We start from the raw sequence: 22,196 nt of genomic DNA on the forward strand, positions 1-22,196 counted from the left end.
ACCTTGACCTCATAACGATCTATTCGTGTCGGCACGCTTATTACCTCAATTGTTAAATAAAGAACATGCAGAAATTGGAGACTCTATCATCGACTTAAAAGCCTGATCCATGAAAGACAATCTAGTGTTTTCAGGCATTCCAGAACAGAAAGGAGAGGACACAGAAGAGGTCCTGCAACTTTTCCTTCGGGAGAAATTTAGGCTTGATTGCGAACTTTCATTTGAACAGGTCCACAGAATGGGAAAATTCAGAGAATTCAGTGAAAACCCTAGAAATATTGTAGCAAAATTCAGGTATTTCAAGGACCGGGAATACATCAGAATCAAAGCGCCACATAGACTCCATGGATGTTACATCCTGGTAAATGAACAATGTCCGGCAGAAATGGAGGAGAGGAGGAAAAAAACTCTACCGACAGACAAGACAAGACAAATGCACGACCAAGCTAGTGCGAGATGTGCTATATATTATCGGGAACGTGTATACACCCCACGTCCACTGATATCATAACAGAGATGTCGGAAGAAACACCATCCAGACATGCTACTTACTGTAGAACTAGTGATGTTCAATTAATGACACTGATGATATTCATATAAATCACGCAAATAATCAATGCACTTTGAGGTGTTGAGAGGCCTAAAGTATTTTCCATACAGCCTGAAGTTGTTTTTCCCGTTCCAACGAATACGTCCATAAAGGTGAAATTCGCATATTTTTTTTTAATTTAAAGGGTTTAGCAGGTATTATAGGTGGTTTTGTATCCATAAACCTGCAAATAACAATAAGAAAATATTTCTTTGGACATTTATTTATTATCTTTTATTTTACATTGAAAAATTCCGTAAACACATAGCATTTTAATTGAATTGACCACACTCATTTATATATAAATGTACTTTTGCTTTGGTTTTATATAATTTACAGAACTGTCTTCAAAGTTCACGTTAATAACAAACGATTTAGTTAGTCATCACACAGTTCCGTAATGCACACTATGTAATATGACCCGATTAAATCGTTATATAACAGAGGACCCAATTTCTTTACTCCACGCACATCAATCACTCTTCGCTTTCATCCTCGATGATGGCAACCCCAGCCAAGTCCAAAGCCATCCGGACTGCTTCTTCCTCATTTGTAGAATAGTCCATCATACCTCTGGCCAGCCAACCGATTGTGTCGTTCATTCTCCTTTTGTCCTTGACAGATATCAAGGACAATGATTTGGCCTCCAGAAATCTTGATGTTTCTTTGATTATGATTCGTATCAACTCCTTTCTAATTTCTGAGACACTGGCGAAGAAGTGTGTCGCATAAGCGATCCCAGTGGCCTGCTGGTCCGCTTCTTCTTCGCTGAGTCCACGCTTGATCAGAAATTTTGTGGTCTTATTATAGGTGTAAATTCTAGAAGGTGGATTGAGGATTCCTCGTTTCTTTAATTCCTTCATCTCGTCTTGTAGGGGTTTCTTCTCACTTTTCTGCGTTTCGAGACTTCTCGTTCTTGTCCTGGTCACGGGCACCAATTAATCCGATATATAACATTTAACTAATGTGTTTGGATTCAGAATACTTTTGTAAGTTTATAGTTTTATTAAAAAGTCACAGCAAAGGTATCAAACAAACAATGGTACATCAAAAAGTTCAATTATAAAGATCTCGGAGCCAAGATGGTGAAAGCTACTGTCAGATACTCAGTGTACACAACTTTTTTAAGTGGGGAATTACATATTTGGTCACAGCAATTAGTTAAGGAGGCTGGAGGGTCAACAAATTAATCCTAAATTAACCACCAGATTTAACTTATTTTTTCAGATACGGTATCTTTAGCTGTGAACTATCATTTGACGAAGAAAAAATTCATCTTTATATGGAGCTCTCCTTTTAAAGGAGATTAAAATAGTCTAAAAATGGCTGCCACCCCCGAGCCTCGTTAATAGAATAATCACTTCATTAACACTGATATAGTCCGCCCCTCACGAAAGTTCTCTTCCCCATCTCCTTATAGGATACAACAATGTCCTTTATTTATGTGGACAGCGTAGAACTTGCACATTCCCTAGTAAATTAGATCGATGCATCATGCTCAAAAGTCTGAACAAATCATAAAATCAAATTAGAAATTCAAACGAGACTTACCTGGAAGGTGAAGTTTGACTGTAATTTCTTCGACCCAATAGGGTGCCGAGGGATCAAATGAGATGATAAGGTTACCGCGTGGTTCATACTTCAGAGCACAAAAATTTGGATTCGTTTATCAAGAAATTTCTAGGGTGGGGTAATTAAAATATTCTTCTGTTTTGTTTTAAGTAAAACATTTTGAATTTATGGGTTGGGCATTTGATCCCTCGGCACCCTATTGGGTCGAAGAAATTACAGTCAAACTTCACCTTCCAGGTAAGTCTCGTTTAACTTTCTAATTTCTTCTCCCCTAGGGTGCCTCTATCTCAAATGAGACTTTAGAGATAGAATTCAAATTTTGTTGGTACTATACAGAAAATAACACTAACTAATATTTACTATTTCTGATAGTTTATATCGAGAATACAGTCAATGATCAAAACCTTTTTACAACAGTATATGACTTTCATTTACAGTTATCTAAGAGCCTTTTGCTCATCTCTACATCTAAACTAACAGGTTTGTTAAAATACTTCCTGAACACAGATTCTTTTGTCCTGCCAACTGTTCGGATAATTGTATCCATTGGAATTCTAAGCGCGCATGCTGTGCTGGCGGAAGCTGATCTCGTACTGTGAGGCTTGAACATCTTGACATCGATACCAGAATTCTGCAACACAGTTTTCAACCATCGGCCGATAGTGTCTCTAGACACGGGTTTATGGGGCCTTTGTGATGTAATAAACAGAGTTGTTACTGAGGCCCGCAAAGGTTCCGTACGCTCAAGATAATGTTTCATTGTAATGACAACACATAAATCCGCGTTTATGCTATAACTGGAAAAATTCAGTTCTCCGAGATGCCTTTTTGAATTCGAAGTTTTAAGTAATCACCAATTGTTACTTTCACATAATCTGCAGTAATGTAAATGTTTCTTACATCAATAAGATGAAGTGTTTGTCCACAATAGTGCTAATAACATCAATAATTTCTGTGATAATTGTAACAATGACAAAGAGGGCAATGGAGATAAAGATTTCAAATAATTCAACACAACATTCACATCCCAGGTCACATTATATCTAGGTAATGTGGGTCTCAACACAAATACACTTTTCATAAATCTGCGGATTAAAGGGTGAGTGCCTATATTCAATTCATTATTTAATTGCAAAATGAAGATAATGCGCATCTAGCGCTATTTAACCCCTTCTCTACCGCACCGGTCAATATGACCGATAGCGCGTTAAAACACGACATCGCGATAACAGGACCTCTGTATATTTTTAATAATAGCATGAAGGTATATAAATTATATATCATCTTTTAGTAAATTATCTCTACTTTCAGACCCTGTAAAAATTTTGAGTCTTATTAATCGGTAATGAATAGATTTTACGTTTTGAATACATTCATGACTTTTTGAAAATGACGCAATTTTCCAAAGCAAGGACGAATATCCTGACGATAGGTATATTTTTTCCTGATTAAATCATTTAAATAAAATTAATATATTTAAAAAGGATATTTTCTCTGCTTTTAAAATATGTAAAAATTATGCTTTTACTTTTAAATATTTTGTTAAAACAAGAATTTTCTTCAACGCATGTGATTTTTCGGGGTTTTATTCGTAATATTTAAATTAAACGCACTTTTACCTTTATTTCTGTGTTGAAATAGGGAAAACAAAATACAGCTGGTAAAAGTAGAGAAAATTTCCATTTCAACAAGCCCTCATTGGTCTCTTTATTTTCGGTATATTCTGAAATACCATAGTTTGAATTTTGAACCTCCGCGTAATTTTTGTAGAAAATTTGAATGTCGTCAATATTTAACGTCAAGGTCGTTTTAGTTGCGCCTCATTCGGAACAACATGTTTAGTACATGTACTACTATATTTAATTAAATTTAAATAGATGCATTATTAAAAAATGGTTTAAAATAACAGTAATTATCTTTACATCTTTAGAGAAATATAGTTCATATGTATTTTTGTTTATTTATGCAATGTGCAATAAGTTTATTCAGTGTTTATAAAAAAAAAATGTTTGATTCCTAAAGGTCTACGTCCAAAAAAAAAAAGAAAGATTTATTGCTGTTTGCTTTAAAATATATTCTTAATATAAAATACAATTAAACATATACTGACATGAAATTTAAATAAAACTTTGAAACACAATGATTTAATACAAAATCTCGCATTTACACGACTCATTACGGTATGAGTTGATTTCATTCGAGATTCACACGTGTTTCCGCTGTAGCAGGAATTTGAGGAAAACAAAAACAGCCTGAACAGCATGGATTTTCATGATTATTTTACGATGGAGAACACGTCAATTCATCAGATATGACGGGTCTTTTATTTGGCATTAGATGTGAGTAAGTATTGATTGAAAAGTTTAAAAGTATTTTAGAGTACATTGACTGAAATGAAAAGACATTATAGACTACCAAGGACCTATATATACTATAGTAGTAGACTGGACCCTGGCTACACATGTTCATGTGACATGAAGCCGTTCGCTGGTTTGACATCGTCGGTATCCCCAAAATGATACTTTTCGGTTCTTTCAAAAAACTCTCACAAAAACTCTTTTTTGACAAAATTGTTTACAATAAGATGTCACTGTTTTCTCAATATGGAATCTGAATACTGTGTTAACGTGTTGACTGATCAATAAAATATTTTTGTTCGATGTACTCCGTCCCTTCCGATCCACATTTTTAAGATGGGAGGTAGATGGTTAATTTTCGTGAAGTTTACACTGCTGAAAAATTGATAACTGTCATGAAATCACAGATTTCTTAGCAGTACTCATTTGACATGTTTGTTAGGTACACAAGTTCATTCTTCTAAAAACTTTCAGTCAAAAAGCATCCTATAGAAATTATACATCTTTGCTTTAAAATGAAACAATTTTAGTAAATTTAAAAAGAAAAATAAAAGTTTACAGTGCTGAAAAAATTATTGGCGTGGATAAGTATGATTGCTTCTCATTGTGTGCAACAGTTACCAATCAGTTATCCTGTTGGCCATAACTGACCTCCTGTATAATTTCATTCAAGAAATAATTGTGTGGTCACTCATTAATAGCCCCCAAACTTTAAAAAAAAATTGAGTACAAAGTCTCTCAAGGAGACACAATTTGGTGAGTGATTTTTACATGCATTGTATTCAGAAGAGTTCAAAGTTTAATATTTCCACTGCAACAAGGTGCGACTTTTTACACATAATGAAAAAATAAATCATTTGAGAAAAAAATTGTGATAAAATAGCTTAATTAAGCTATTCTGAATAGCTTAATAAAGCTATATAGCTAAATCAAGCTATATAGCTTAATCAAGCTATATAGCTTAATCAAGCTATATAGCTTAATCAAGCTATATAGCTTGCTATATAGTATAATCAAGACTTTGTGCCGGACCTGTCAGAGTACATCAAACAAATCAATTTTTGTATTGTGGGCCTGAACATCCAAACCGTGTTTTGTGATGATGGATTCGAATAAGTTGACTTATTTTTGTGTTGTTTTTGAAGTGGCATGGTAAGTTTTCTTGACCACCTCTAAGTACATTCAAATTAAAATGAAACATGAGATAATTAACACAAACGCATAATTTTTTTTAGCACGTGTAGTGTGCTGGTACCATTTAGGCTTCAGAACTTTCATCTATGAAGACCCACTTGCTAATGGCCACCATGCACAGAAAAGACCATGATGTGGAGGACATAGGTGCTTAGTTATTAGTAAGTCCATTTTAATTGCAGTCAAAATTCCTCATTGCCACTGGACGGCTATTAGTCAACACTCCCAGGTACATGAGTAGCCGGACTGGCGCAGTGGTTAGAGCTTCTGCCCTATAGTCACGAAGTAAGGAGTTGATCCTTACATCGCATGTTCGAATCTCACTATTAGACATGGAGACCTGTTCCTCTGATCAGACACTATAATTATATCTTATCTTATATTATACTTATATAACCCAATTAAGGTCCCTTGTCGCAGTAGGTGCTGGCATGAAAAAGATACCTCACAGCTCAAGGTGTAAGTGCCGAGTATAGAACAAAATTTGCATTTGTCCACCGACAAGTGGTGGCATCTCCATCTGAGAGAGAAATTCTTGAGAGAGACATTTAATAACATACAAACAAGCCCATATATATAAACACCTTGTCCAAGGGATTTTTCTCTGAAATAAAAGTTTTCAGTCCAACATGCCCTTTCTCTTAACAACCCTGACAACAGAAACTAAAAAGGATACTTCATGAATTTGATAAAATAATGGTAAACTATGCTATTTTTTAAATTTTTTAAAATTTATAATTGATTAACCTTGATTGTTTAGTATAAGGCTTGCATAATTTCAGTCATAATACATTGACTTCCCCAAACCATTTAACTACAAGTATGACAAAATATGACATACATAATATAATATATATGATATGCTTTATAAAGACTTTTTAACAATGTTATATCAATTTGCCAATTGTAGATTTCTGTATAAACTGAATTATCTGATTAAAACTACATATTCGATTAGAAAAGCTTTTTCAAAACTTTTTTAAAAATTTGTTACAGAAGAAACTGATCATGCCTTGGTCAAATCAAAGGAGTTCCCTCAGTCTTTCAGAGAGATGGCAGAGAGTTCATTCAACATGAAGATGATGTGCACATAATGAAATCTGGAATCTAAAGTTAGAGATAAAAACCTGCAAACTTACTAGCAAATAAGCCTATCTGCTTGTTAATTATTTTTTGCCGAACACTTCACTTTTAGGAATGCTCTTTATTTCTATCAATGATGCAAGTGGTTATTCAAGATCATGTCATGTGATATAAGGAATTCTGACTTTTGACAGCATAAGTCAAGGGTTTGTGAGAAGAGTAGCAAATACTAAAGAAATCCTTGGATACTGAAATTCAGTCATTGTATGCCACATAAACTGGATGAGTGAAAGATTGTATCTGAAGTTCTGTGCTTGTCCATCTTTGCTGTTTTTTCATATGCTTATAAAATGACAAAAGTTGTTTTAACAAGTGACCCAGTATAGACTTGAAAATGTAAAATAATTCTTGTAAGAAAAGAAAAATTGTAAATGTTTTCTTTTACAATGTATTCTAGATGACAAAGAATGTGTTTGACTAAGTTTTTGACTAAGTTTTTGAAAATGACAAAATAAATTCTTTTTTGTGTAATTAAAAAATGATAATGGTTGCAATACATGTTTACCTTAATATGATTTTAATAGTATATGTCACTAAGATTGAAATACTTGAGAACATATTTTACAAATTTTGTTCCAGTTTATTTAAGTCAGAGATATATTTTTTGAATGACAACCAAGATTTGAAAAAAAAAGAAAAAACAAAGTAAAACAAAACTATTCACTTAATTTGTGATGTCTCTGTTAATTTTGTTGTTTACAATTTTATGTGTCAGTTATTGAACAATATGTCCATAATAATTGAAGCATTTCAAATTTGATATATACATACAATTTAAGGCAGATTTCTGTACTGATATGACCTTGACCCCAAAGGACAGAAATTTTAGGGTCAATACTTAAGACAATTATTTGTTGGATGTTTTATACATTATTTTTGACCTTATATCTTACAAACGATACTATGGAAAACTGTCTAGAATAAGAAGTATGAAACCTATAACGCCAAAAAATTGAATATTGTTGTTGCTTAGCAACCATTTAAAGGTCATTTAACACAAATTTGAACAAAAATAATATGTGGATATTGCAATACAGTTTGATGCCTTCGAAAGAGTAAATTCAGAATTTTCTTCTTTAGCATCCAATGTTACAAATTTTAGGAAGAAAGATGAAAAGTTTTGGGAAAAAATTCTAAAATTATGCACTTATTTGACCTTTGACCTCCAAAAAAAATGAATCTGATAAGGTCAAACTTTCAGACAATTATCTGATGTATATTATTTCAGTATCATTACCCTACATTTGACTATACAATGTAATGGAATGCATAAATGTGTGTGGGATGAGCAAAAAACAAGAAATACTGTGTTGCTTAGCAACCTCTTTAAAGTCATTAATTGCAGAATTGAAAAAAAAGTTTATGTGATTAATGTAGTACAGGATAATGCCCTTTTGTGGGTTTATTCTGAATTTCCTATTTCAGTGTGTATCACTATTAATTTTTAACTTGAAAATTAAAATGTGTCAAAAAATGCAATAAAATTCTGCAATAATTTGACCTTTGACCTCAATTTCCACTAGCAAGGTCAGTCGTGAGGTACCTACATAGTTATGAAATATCATCTCCAGAAAATTCCCTACAGAATGGTATATATTATACCTAGATTACTCTTTGAATAAAAAAGTTATAAATTGATTTATAAGGATATGTCAAAAGGTTTGCAAAAACGCTGAAAATGTGCCGGTAGAGAAAGGGTTAAACAACTATAACCAATTCCTGATTTAAACAAATCTGTTAAAAAGGATAAAACATTATTTACAGTTGTTTCAAAAATATTAATTTCTCTTTGATTACAAAATGACACCCATTTTTGATATACGTCCTATACTGTTTTTGAGTTGATTCTCGCCAGGAAGATAGCAAAATGGCCTGAGTTTCATTTGATAATCCTTCACTTTGGAAAGATTCCCTGACACACGGAAGACGCCAAGTCATTTTCCGCAGCGGGTGGGGCTTTCCCAGCATTAACAAAAGATTGTGATTGTGAGGTAGCAGGTAGCTGTCCATGCATATTAATTGCAGTAGGCGCGGAAACCAATGCTGGGTCGGCCATATTGGTGCAATTAATATCGCCTCCCCTCTGTCGGTCATTATCTTTTGAAGAACAGTCCCTATCACACTGAAAGGAGAGAATATATAGCACATTAAATCACTCCAATTAAGACTAAATGCATCAATTGCTCTTGCATCTTTATCTGGTCGAAAGGAAACATAAGGTTTGAACTGAAAATTGTTTTTTGACGCAAACATATCAACGTCGCATTTCCCAATTTTTTTCTCAATTTTAAGAAATATTTGTTTGTCCAACATCCATTCTAAGTCATCATTTTTCTGACGGGATAAGTAATCCGCTTCCGTGTTTTCTGAGCCTGCAATGTGATTTGCCGAAAGCCATATATCTCTACTCATGCAAAATTCCCAGATATTTATTGTGAGGTTGTTTAGTGACTCAATCTTTCCACCCGTTTTGGAAATGTATGTGACCGCTACTGTGTTGTCCATATAGAGTTTAACACGACTATCATGAAAATCATTACAAAACTTTGTTAGCGCAATAAATCCTGCTTTGAGTTCTAAGTAGTTAATATGATGTTCTTTTTCTTCTTCTGACCATTCTCCTTGACATCCCTCTCCGGTAGTTTCATTGAAAGCACCCCAGCCCGTTAGAGAACTATCTGTTTTTGTAGCTACACTGGGATTTTCAATGTTAAGGAGTCGCGGAAATGTATTGACATTTTTGATCCACCATTCAATAGTTTCTTTGCTTGTCCCAGATATATAAATTTTTGCCTCAAAATTGCCGGCATTTGCTTTTAAAAATTTATCTTTTTCGATTTCTAGCACTTTGTAGTATAGTGGTGCATAAAGGACCCCGGGTTCACCTGACACTAATATGCCAATTAACTGTGACAACTCTCTTATCGTTACTTTATGCAGATTAAGGATTTCTTGGCATTTTTCTCTTATCGAATCAGCACGCTCCTTAGTTAAAGTAACTGACATTAATTCAGAATTTATCACAAATCCAAGGAACTGAATAGATTTTAATTGGTGTAAACACAGATTTCTCAATGTTAATTGTCAACCCAAGACTATCAAGAAGATTTCCTGTTCTGAAATATTATCCTTACACTCATAATATGTTTTACTGATTAATAACGAATCGTCAATGTAAGCTACATTGGTGTGTCTTTGTTTCCTTAAGGTAGAAAAAGCCGGTTTCATCATTTTAGTAAAAATTCTCGGGGCTGATGCTAATCCCATTGCAAGACACGTGTACTGATATTTTGATCCCTTCCAATAAAATCTTAGAAATTTTCTATCGTTTTCATCAACAGGACATGAACCGAAAAAACAATTTTCCGACACAAGTCCTAAGGCTGCCGTAAATGTTTCCATTTTGAAATGTTGATATTCTATAAATTGGTTTAATTGTTTTAAATTGAGAATTACTCTAAATTTTCCATTTTTCTGTGGTCTCACAAAAATGTTTGATATAAATTCATCATTGTCATCACCTGTAGTGACAAGTTCAATAATTCCCTTTTTTAAAAGCTCACCAATTTCATTGTCTATTATAACTGAATCTGTGTTGTTAAATTTGATTGGTTTTGGAATAAAAGTCTGTGAGGGATCTGAGTCAAATTCAATCGAGTAGCCATTAACAAAGCAAAGAATATTAGTGTCACTCGTTATTAAGCTCCAATTTCCAAAATAGTTGGATATTTTTCCCGCTGAAAAATTTTCAGAAGTGTTTTGAAATCTACTCACATTTCTATCTGCATGTTCTGTAGGGGCTATTGCTTCCTCTGTTTGTTTGCTGGAGCAGTTCTCTTTTTGTAGTTTGATCCCCAGCGTTGGCCTAAAAAATTACTGGCCTTGTAGTTTCCATAATTGGATGATTTCTGCATGTGTCCATGCTGTTTGCGGTTATGATTTCCGCGCTCGTCAAACTTGTTAAATCCCGATATTTTGGATCCCACTTTGTTGGCCTTTAAGATGTCCTCAACTTTTTTGCCAAGGTCGTCACCAAACAAATTGTCGGTGACAGGATATTCGTTAGAACACAATGCCCGGAATTCTTCGTTCTTCTCGGGTTAAATGATAAGTTCTCTTCTCCTGTTTGACAGGTCGCAATAGACATAAGTCATAAGTTTCAGACTGTCCATTGTTAAGGTAGTGAGCTTTTTCGTGGAGGGTGTCTCTCCTTTTTGTTTTGCATTTAATTAGCAGCAAATTAATTTGTTGTAGTTGCGGGACAATGGCTTTTCCGACAAGTGTCTGGGTTCTTTGTATCCGAATGTCTCGGCCTTGGACTTTGCGGCTCAAATGAGCTCGGATTTCCTCATTTAATTTTGGAGTGACAAGATTCTGCACATTTTTAGGTCGGTTATATTTGTCGCTCACTTCCTTTATTTTGTCAGAGTCTACCACCGTTCGAACGCCATCATTTGTTACTTTGGCGAGTTTTTCGTGTATTGCTTCGCCACACTTATCCTCTGAGCCAAAACATTCGGCCAGCACATCAAGCAAATGATCACAATCAGTGTTCATGTCTTCATTTGTCTCATTTAAAATGTCATTAAACTCGTCTCTCTCTTCATCAGAAACGTCACTTAATTCTACGCGCGACTTAGATGTACAAGGTTTTTCATCCGATTCTTGGATCTTGCGCTTCGTTCTCTTGTAACTCGCTCACAGTAGTTGTAAGTGACAAAATGTTCTTTTGCATCTCCTTCATCATATTGATGATGGATATGGAAATAACGAACAGTATTCAATCTCAACGTCCATTAACCCCTTCACTTCCGTACCGGTCAAATTGACCGGTGGCGCGTTAAAACACGACTTTGCGAAAATAAGATCTTCGTATCTATTTAATGGTAGCATGAAGGTATATAAACTATATATCATCTTTTTGGAAATTTTCTCTACTTTTAGAATATCTAAAAAGATTATGTCTTGATTGTCGGTATTTAATCGATTTTACGTTGTAAAGACAAACGTGACTTTTTGAAAATGGCGTAATTTCCAAAGCGATTGCCGATTTTCCAGACGATTGACAATTTTTTCCTGTTTAACTTTATAAAGAAAGCATGGTATATTCTTAAAGCATATTTTCTCTTCTTTTAAAATATATAAAAATTATTATTATTTCTTTGAGGAATATTTTAAAAACCATAATTTTCTTGCAGTTATGTGTTTTTTCTCGGTTTTATTCGTAATGTTTAAACAAAGCTCAGTTTTACGTTTATTTCTGTATTGAAATAGGGAAAACAAAATAAAGCTGGTAAAAGTGGAGAAAATTTCCTTTCCAACAAACCCTTACAGGCCTTCTTACGCTCAGTATTTTCTTAATTACGATAATTTGAATTTGTGACCTTCGCATAGTTTTTATGGAAAAATCGGTCATATTTACCATGTAACGTCAAGGTCGATATTGTTGCGTCTTACTCGAAACAACAAATTCTTTTATAAGACTTTTTGACCATTTAAATATATATATATTTACTGAAATAAATGCATGATACAAAAATACATTTAAAAAAAATTATATATACTATCTTTCTGCCTTTGTGTGAAATGAAATGTCAATTTATTCATCCACATGTAAAGATGAAAATTTCATGTAGTGATGTACAATGTTGAGAAAAATTGTAGATTCCCTAAACGTCGATCTTTACTCAAAAAAAACCCAGATTTTAATATAGTTGTATCTTGTTATATTGTATACTTAATTTGCAAATTAATTAGATCTACATGGCACGAAATTTAACAATACAAGAATTTGCATTTATAAATAAATACGACTCATCACTGTATGAGTTGATACGAATTGAGATAACCACGTGTTTCCGCTGTGGTAGCAGTAAACAAACAACATGATGGTGATCCGAAATCTGAACGTCATTTTTCATGATTATTTCACGACGAAGATCATCACATCAATGAATCAAATAATACGGACATCCTTTGGTATTAGCAGGTGAGAATACGTGTATATTGACTGAATAGTTTAAGTTTAAAACGCAATTAGTTCACGTTCAAAAGAAAACTAAATGTAGACATCTACATGTACTAGATCTTCATATTTCAGTGTGGGTATTTCGTATTGTTCAGCCAATTTTGTGTTGCTTTTGAAGGTTTTATATGTCTCTGTATTGACAAACACTCGTAAGTTCAAAGTAAAATCAAAGTTGCCATAATATTAAATAGACTGATAGTTGTTTTCAGTATGTGTGTTCCAGTGTGTATATATACCACTTTCACTTTGAATTTTTAGGGTGCTGGCACCATATGCAACAATACTTTCATCTGTGAATACCCACTTGCTAAGCCCACCATGAACTACGAATGCCAATTAATATGTAAGGACACCAATGAACAGGTAAATTTTTGTTTTGTTGTTGAAAATTTCTGTATTTCTAAAATTTCAAAAATTAAAGTCAAATTTCATTTGTGTCATTCTCATGATATAGCATTCATACAAGTTTATAAACATTTGATTTATATTTTGAAAAATAAGTGTTTGAAACACATAATACTTATGATGCTTGATTATTCATACAAACACATTATTTAAACACGTAATTACTAATATCTATTTGAATGAATGCCGAGATATGAAACAAGCTGTTTTTATAGACTGCAGTTGTATTTCCAATCTGCATAAAGTTTGTGGTTAGAATTTCCATTTTCTCATTTTTTCAGACACTTTCCAATTATCGTACATCATATATATGGGTGGTCAACTCACTGGATGGTTTATCAACACTCCCATGCTCACGAACAGCCTTGCCCCAGGAATTTTGCTCTGAAGTAACATTGCAGTCTATTGTCTCCCTTCTTTTTACAACCCTGGCAGCCATGCAGGTATGCAATCTATGAAAGCCATGAAGGGACATAGAATTTTTAAAAATTTATAAAAGTAAACCGAGTTCTAGATTTACACAATCCCATTCTCTCGGATTGACAATCTGTTATAACAAATTGCCAATTCATATTCTCACAGATTATCTTCCCTCAAATTACACAATCCATTATCTCAGATTGCATAATTCATTCTCTTAGTTTAAATGATATGTTCCCTCGGAATGTAAACCCTTCCCATGATTTCATTAAAATTATTTATCTGTACATATCGGATATGGTAATACATGTTTAAAGAATAGAATATTGTAGTATTTTACATCCAACCTTTTATTACATATTATGGTCCAAAATGAGAAAAATACATGAACATTTTCAAATCCATATGATAGCACTGATATTTGTACAACAAAAAATCTTAGAGGTTTTTGTGTTATGTGTATATTAAGATAATTGAAAGTCCGATATAGTAAAGTGAATGTGGGTCCTGTGTAATCATAATATTTCTAAAATAAATATACGTTGAATTAGTTATGAAAGAGGTTGGAAATGACCGGTTGCTGAAACTATATAAAAAGAAGTGAACGCACTAATTGATTAAAATGGTTGGATGTATCTGTACATATATGTAATAAAATTCAAGAGCACAGATTGCCAAAATCATAGGACTGACGTTGTAACAAATCTCGAATTATTAATCTGTGAAAACGAATTACTAGTATGTAATTCGAGATCTCAAATTATGAATCAAGGGGGTGAATTAGTAATCTGTAACATCGGATTGTGTAATTCGAGATCTCGAATTATAAATCGAGGGAATGATTTAGTATCCGTGGAATTGGATTGTCTAATTTGAGATCTCATTTTTTACTTTTTTGAAAAATTGCTGTGTCCTTTCATGGCTTTCATAGCAATCTAATTAAAATTAGATCTTCCATCCACTGCCAGATTTTTTTTATATGTTGCGATAGCGTAAACAGAGGTCTGGCTTAAGTCAGATTCCCATACATGCTATTTGTTTTAGTTCAGTAATTTTACCATAATGGTTTACTACAAGGTTGTTGAATTATCAGTCCTGATACATTGACTTAACAATATCATTTAACTACTTGAATCACACAATAGATGCAATCTTAATTTTAAAAGGAAAATCAAATAAATGTAGTAATTTTAGCATTCTTAATTTTATTTATAAATGTAAATTCATATACACAATGACATGTATCTGTTTCAAAATATTTAAATCATTTACAGGATAGAAGCTGATCACTTGAACTTGAAAGCAAATTATAATGTCTTGGACAAGTCAAAGAATTTCCTCCAGTCTTCCAGAGAAGTAACAGTTGATAAAAGAATGGTGGACACAAAGTAAAAGTGCTCTTCAAAATTTTGTTGAAGATTTCAGTCTGATTTGGAATTCATCTTGCAGTATACCTGGATTTGTCTATTTGGATATAAGCGTCAAATTTTCAACTTATTGACTAAACAGTTTTGGGCTAAATATTGCCAATGCTATTTATTATTATTATTTCCCTCCAAGATAACATGTCAAGTCTTTATTGTACCCTTAAGCTAGCTGTTATACCAGAAAAATCTTGTAATGAAATCATTTAGTTTTTTTTTTCTTGTTAGATTAAATCCATGAAAATAAAGATTATTTTTAATGGCATCAAGAGAATGGATTTCTTGTTTAACAAAAAGATTGTATACATGTTTTGCTAGGGGTTTGTAAGATGCAGACCAGAATTCTTTGCTTGCAAATTTTGTCGTTCGCCATTTTTATTACGTCAACTATTAGATGATTTATCCATGTATGAAGCATTTCAAAATTGATATTTACTTACAGTTTAAAGCAGAATTCTGTACTGATATGACCTTGACCTTCTGAAGAACAAGAGTGTCAAGGTCAATTTTTAATACAAAAATTTTCTTTCATCTTTATGGCCAATATATATCTTACAAACAATATGAAATATACAAAAAGTGTCTAGAATGTGTCCACAATGTGAAATAACATAGCCAAAACCTTTAAAATGTTGTTGCTTAGCAACCACTTAAAGGTCATTAAACAGATATTTGAACTAAAATGATGCATGGATATTGCAGTTCTGATCCCTTCTTGAGAGTATATTCAGAATTTTCCATTTCAGCATCCATTGTGTAAAATTATGGCAAGAATATTGAAAAGTGTTGAAAACAATTGATGAAACTTTTGCACTTATTTGACCTTTGACCTCCTAAAAGAGTTCCAATAAGGTCAAACTTTAAGACAATTTATCTGTTGCATGTCTGTTGTTATTTTATGACCTCACATCTAACTTTTATATGTGCTGGGATGCATAAATGTATCTAGATTGAGTAAAAAATGAAAATTTCTGCCCGAAAATTAAAGAATTCTGCGTTGCTTAGCAACCCCTTTTAAGTAGTTATATGCAGAATTGAAAAAAAAGTTTATGTGTTTCATGTACTACAGTATAATGCTCTTTTGTGGGTATATCCCAAATTTCCTATTTCAACATACATAATACTTAATATTTAGCTTGAAGATTAAAAAGTATCAAAAAATTCCATAAAATTATGCACTTAATTGACCTTTGACCTCAATTTTTACTAATAAGGTCAGTGGTTGAGCATCTAAATAGTCATAAAATATCATCTCTATGAAATTCCCTTCAAAGTGGTATGCATTATGCCTAGCTTTCACCTAGGATAAATAAGTTAGAAATAATTTAATAATGCCATGTCAAAAGGCCTCCAAAAACACGTAAAATGCGCCGGAAGAGAAAGGGTTAAACAAATATACAAAATAAGAGCAGAGCAAACACGGACCTCCGAAACATCAGAGGTGGGCTCAGTTGCCATGGAGGAGTGGGCATCCCCTGCCGACCGGTCACACCCGCCGTGTGCTCGTTGTCATTATCAGGATATAACGGAACCAGAAGTCTCTGTCGAGACTGTAGCTCTACTGGTTTGTTCTTATAACAAAGGATGAGAAAAGAATCCATTTCCATCAGACCAAAACCTGTAGAAGGTATAGCGTTTTAAAGGAATTTCATAGACAAATCTATTTTTAGTAACTATGGCAACACTGTTCATCAAAATCAAAACCGTTGCATTATTTTATGTATCTTAGTGTAGTCTACTTGTGTGCCAAGTTATACTGAAATCAGGCCAAAACTGTAGGAGGAGTAGCGTTTTAAAGAAATTTCAAAGAAAATTCTATTTTTAGTAACCATGGCAACACCATTTATCGAAAAAAAACAACAACAAATGCACTATTCTATGTATCTAAGTGTAGTCTACTTGTGTATTATGTAATATTGAAATCAAACCAAAACTGTAGAAGGAGTAGCACTTTAAAGAAATTTCACAGAGTATTCTATTTTTAGTAACAATGGCAACATCCTTCAACAAAATCAAAAACCGATGCACTATTCAATTTTTCTTAGTGTAGTCTACTAGTGTGCCAAGTAATATTGAAATCAAATCAAAACTGTAGGAGGCGTATCATTATAAAGGATTTTCAAAGAAAATTTTATTTTTAGTAACCATGGCAACACTGTTCATCGACATCAAAAACCGATGCACTATTTTATGTATCTTAGTGTAGTCTACTTGTGTGCCAAGTAATACTGAAATCAGGCCAAAACTGTAGGAGGACTAGCGTTATAAAAGAATTTCAAAGAAAATTCTATTTATAGTAACCATGGCAACACCATTCATCGTAATCAAAAACCAATGCACTATTTTATGTATCTTAGTGTAATCTACATGTGTGCCAAGTAATATTGAAATCAGACCAAAACTGTACGAGGAGTAGTGTTTTAAAGGAATTTCAAAGAAAATTCTATTTTTAGTAACCATGGCAACACTGTTCATCAAAATCAAAAACCAATGCACTATCTTATGTATATAAGTGTAATCTACATGTATGCCAAGTAAAGTGAAATCAGACCAAAACTGATGCACTATTTTATGTATCTCAGTGTAGTCTACTTTTGTGCCAATTTATATTGAAATCAGATCAAACTATAGGAGGAGTAGTGTTTTGAAAAATTGTTTACAGACAGACGGACAGACAGACGGACGCATTACTATCGCATAAGCTCTTCTGGTCTCTGACCAGTAGAGCTTAAAAAAATGTGTCTTTCTCTCCCTCATCTTTTTGTTCACTGAGGGACTTTTCAACAGGCTGACACTCCGAGTTTAAACTCATTTTTACTGTATATACAGTTTTTCTAAGATGCGTCTATACGCTATATAATGTCATAAAAGACATAAATGTTGTTGACATATACAATGTTTATCACAAAGTCACAAATCTTTTTAACTAATTCCAATTGAAACAAAAGAAACCGAATTTACGTCTGATTCCGAACCACGCTAACTTATCTATGAATCACGCGGTAACCTTATCATCTCATTTGATCCCTCGGCACCCTATTGGGTCGAAGAAATTACAGTCAAACTTCACCTTCCAGGTAAGTCTCGTTTAACTTTCTAATCTCGACTAATAGTGTAGGCGTTGTTACTAAAAATAGAAATTTCTGTGAAATTTCTTTCAAAATGCTACTCCTCCTACAGTTGTGGTCTGACTTCAATATAACTTGGAACACAAGTAGACTTTACTAAGGTACTTAATTCTTTATATCCGTTTTTGACTTCAATGAACATTATTACCTTTGTTTAAAAAGATAGCAATTTGTAGCTGTTACTCTCAAACTGCTACTTCATATACAGTTTTAATCTGATTATAATATAATGTGGCATGCAAGTAGACTACACTAAGAACATAAAGAAACTTATTCAAGGATTATTATTCTCTTTTTTGCTAGTGTTAAGTTTCAATTCCCAACTGCTTAAGTACTTTCCTCTTCCTTTGCCATAAGTACAAACCAGTAGAGCCTCAATCTCGACAGAGACTTCTGGTTTTTCTTTAAAACATGTTTTTTAACATGTTGCACATCCATATGCAACTTTTCTCAATGTCAATGACTTTTAGTACCAATTTTCATTATTTTTTTTGTACATCACTAATAGTGGAGGGGGGGGGCTAGATATTCAATTAACATTTCCAATGCTATAAGTAATGTTGCGGGGAAAAGTGGGGGGGGGGGGACTGTTGCTACGCCCCTGTGATGAACCAGTAGTCACATGGAATTTTTGGAGCCCCCCCCCCCCAATCCACTTTGAAAAATGATTCTACTCTACCTATAGGCTTGTAACAAGCTATTTGGACTGATGTTTATTAAATTGTGATCGATGTACTTGATTAAGCAAGAATTCATCTTAAAAGGTAGTACGATTGGTTATATTTATTCTAATTAAATTGAATATATGAATTTTGCTTCATGATCGTTTTTTTTTATTCAACAGAAGATTGAACTCAATAGCCCTCATCTTCTACCATTATTTAAATGACATTTCTTAGTTGACTTTCTACAGCTTGAGTATATCTGACGTTTTGTCAGTATATACTTGTTCCCCTAAAATTATTTGCGTTTAAAATTCGGTCGGATCGGAATTCTTACAAAAATACGGGATCGGAATTCTAAAAAAAACGTAAATCAAATGGCTATGCAGAAACGTGACATGTGTCTGATGTGAGAAAAGAGCCACAATTCGAAATATACAAAAAGACCTTGACAAAATGTAAAGCCAACAGGAGCCTAACAGATTTTTTTGAAAGTAAGTAACAAAGTAAAGAATATCGTCATGTGTTTCAAGCAATATCACAGTCTAGTATATCCATGAAAATAAAAATGGGTTTGTTCTAAATTTCCTCGAAAATGAAACGAAATCTTACGTAGTTAAATTTACATATTTTACTTTTTTCCGTAGCTAAGGGTAGTTGTGATGATGAAATTCAATCAAACGAAAATCAGAATGAAGAAAATGAAACTGGTAATGACAATCAAGCAGAAATTGAATGTGATGAAATTCATGATGGTTCAGAATTGCAGAACTAGAGTCGACCTCTCTCCAATGCAGTCAGGTTGAGCCAGCAGTTGGACAATCTCAGACAGAAAGACAAACAGATAGTGTTTTTGTTTTGACAATAAATTTTATTCTGACTTACTTACTGTTTAATTATCCCCTCGCGCAACTAGTTGCGGAGGGGATATAGCATCGCGAATGTGCGTATGTATGTATGTGTGTTCGTTACCTTGTGGGCAAGATTGACAAAGAGCCTTTGCATTAACCTTTCTCAGCGTTTACATACTTGTGTTGCAGTATAAAAGGACGAAGCCTATTAATTTTCAAGTCCATTGATGAATTATTTCTTCAGATATCGCGTTTTTACTGCCTCGAAACCCTGACATTTAATGTACAAGTTGACAATAATCATTTGTGGGCAAGATTGACAGAGAACCTTTGTGTTAACTACTTTCAGCGTTTACATACTTGTGTTGCAGCATAAAAGGACGAAGCCTATTATTTTTCAAGTCCATTGATAGAGTATTTCTTCAGATATCGCATTTTACTGCCTCGAAACCCTGACATTTTACGTACAAGTTAACAATAATCATTTCCGCTCGGGAACCAGTTTAAAAGCCGCGTCGAGTCTGTGGAAACCAGATTAAAAGAATTTGATAAACGTCGCGGTTTCATTACCAAATTCCAACAGGTGTCTGGGAATTTAGGGTGCACATTAAATTGAAAGTGCGTGTGTGTGTCTGTGGGGGGGGGGGTTAAACCAACAAAAAAGGAAAACCCAAAATTTTCAATTCATAGAGATTGTATATATTTGCAAAAAGTGGTAGGCTAAGACCCCCCCCCCCCGGTTCCGGCGCCTATGCCACAGGTTCAAATAGACTCTCGATGTACATTTGTATTTCCATTACGTAAAATATGAAAATTGCATGGAACAGTGAAATATACTTATTAGTTAGGTAAATAATTAAAATTGCTGAAACTTGTAAATGTAGACTACGTGATATGAGCATGCTCTACGTATGAACAATTTCTTAAACGAGGTAAATTATTGACAAGCAAGTTGATGAAACAAGAATATCAGCGGTCTCGTTTGAAGTCATCATTTCGTAAATTCTATGGTCGATACAATGACCTTGTCAGCAAATACAATTTATCATTGAATGAAATGCTGACTGACGTTTTTCATACCAATTGTTAGTCCATTATTTATACACTGATTTGACCACGGATTTTTTCCGTTATTTCCTGATTATGACAACGAGCACACGGCGGGTGTGACCGGTCAGCAGGGGATGCTCACTCCTCCATGGCACCTGATCCCACCTCTGATGTTTCGGGGGTCCGTGTTTGCTCTGCTCTTATTTTGTATATTTGTTTGATGGACGTTGAGATTGAATACTGTTCGTTATTTCCATATCCTTCATGTTTCTACTAGGTTATGCTCCTCCCCCTCGATTTTTTTTTAATTTTTCATTTGTTTAAAAATTGGATCAACAACAAGACTCCAATAATTATTTTGTGAAAAGTAAGGGATTTGATCATAATGTTGCAGGTTTGAATCTCACTGTGGGACGCGAGGATACTGGTCCTTCGAATGAGACCGTTTAAACCAAGGGCCAATGTCCCAATTGATGCTGATACAAAAAGATCCCTCACTGCGCAATGGCCGTCAGTGCTTTTTATAGGAAAAAATGCGCAGCTCTTCATGGGCAAGCTTTCATATGAGCAAAATATACATGAGAGGGGCATTAAAGAAGATAACGCTGTACTATCAATCTTTAACATGTTTAACGTTCCTCTAGAGAATTTATCTCTCATGAGATATTGCCATTACTAGTAATGTTCCTGCCGCGAGGGGATGTTCCGCTTAGCGGTGCCCTTGTTTTTATTGAAATATAGCCTTACATTAGCAAATCAGAATTTCCCAATTTTTGATAAAACGTCGTGAAATTCCCAATTGCAAGGGCCCGGGCCCCATTCCCAAACTGGTGTGGAAAATCGATCAATATGCTATAAATAGATTTTTGAACTTTGTTGCCACCGGGCGCATAGTGTTTCACAAACACATCTTGTTTTTTATGTCTTTGCCGAAGGTAATCAAGTACGCATCTTTTTTGCAAAATTCAAGAACAATGCATTTTCTCAAAACCTGTTTTGCATTACCTAGATTCTCAAAAGGAAATTTTAATATACATAAAGAAAATGAAAGTATTCAGACTATACTTTATTTTGATATTTGGAATGGGGAAGAGGGTGAAAGTTTATAAAGTATAAGAACAGGGCCATTTTATGCATAAAGTGGCTCTACCTCTTTTATGAAGGGATAACCTAACAAGAGACCCAAGGGCCTTGAATCGCTCTTCTGATAAATTATACAACCTATCACTTGTATTTGAAGCCTCTAACCCTAGGTATCCTGAGACCAAAGTTGCACCACCTGACAAAGTTTGATGATTCTTAGCCAATAAGGACTACTTCTTGGTCTACATTCTTGGAAAACCCCAAATGCATCAACTTACACAGTTTGATTA

The 22,196-nt window shown here is 33.8% G+C and overlaps 2 long non-coding RNA genes and 1 pseudogene across 2 annotated transcripts; 2 read left to right on the forward strand and 1 right to left on the reverse strand.

Annotated features, from left to right (window-relative positions):
- Positions 1-4,420: 4,420 nt before the first annotated feature.
- Positions 4,421-7,277, forward strand: LOC134276935 (uncharacterized). The gene is made up of 3 exons (XR_009994143.1): positions 4,421-4,504; positions 5,754-5,893; positions 6,709-7,277. It is a non-coding gene; the product is annotated as an uncharacterized LOC134276935 (long non-coding RNA).
- A 3,358-nt stretch (positions 7,278-10,635) lies between these two features.
- Positions 10,636-11,617, reverse strand: LOC134276936 (uncharacterized; annotated as a pseudogene).
- Positions 11,618-12,729: 1,112 nt separating this feature from the next.
- On the forward strand, positions 12,730-16,475 carry LOC134276937 (uncharacterized). The gene is made up of 4 exons (XR_009994144.1): positions 12,730-12,844; positions 13,142-13,246; positions 13,570-13,731; positions 14,983-16,475. It is a non-coding gene; the product is annotated as an uncharacterized LOC134276937 (long non-coding RNA).
- Positions 16,476-22,196: the final 5,721 nt, after the last annotated feature.

This window comes from Saccostrea cucullata, unplaced genomic scaffold, assembly GCF_032062105.1.
Source record: "Saccostrea cucullata isolate Sc308-1 unplaced genomic scaffold, CSIRO_AGI_Scuc_v1 ctg6685, whole genome shotgun sequence".
Lineage (NCBI taxonomy): Eukaryota > Metazoa > Mollusca > Bivalvia > Ostreida > Ostreidae > Saccostrea > Saccostrea cuccullata.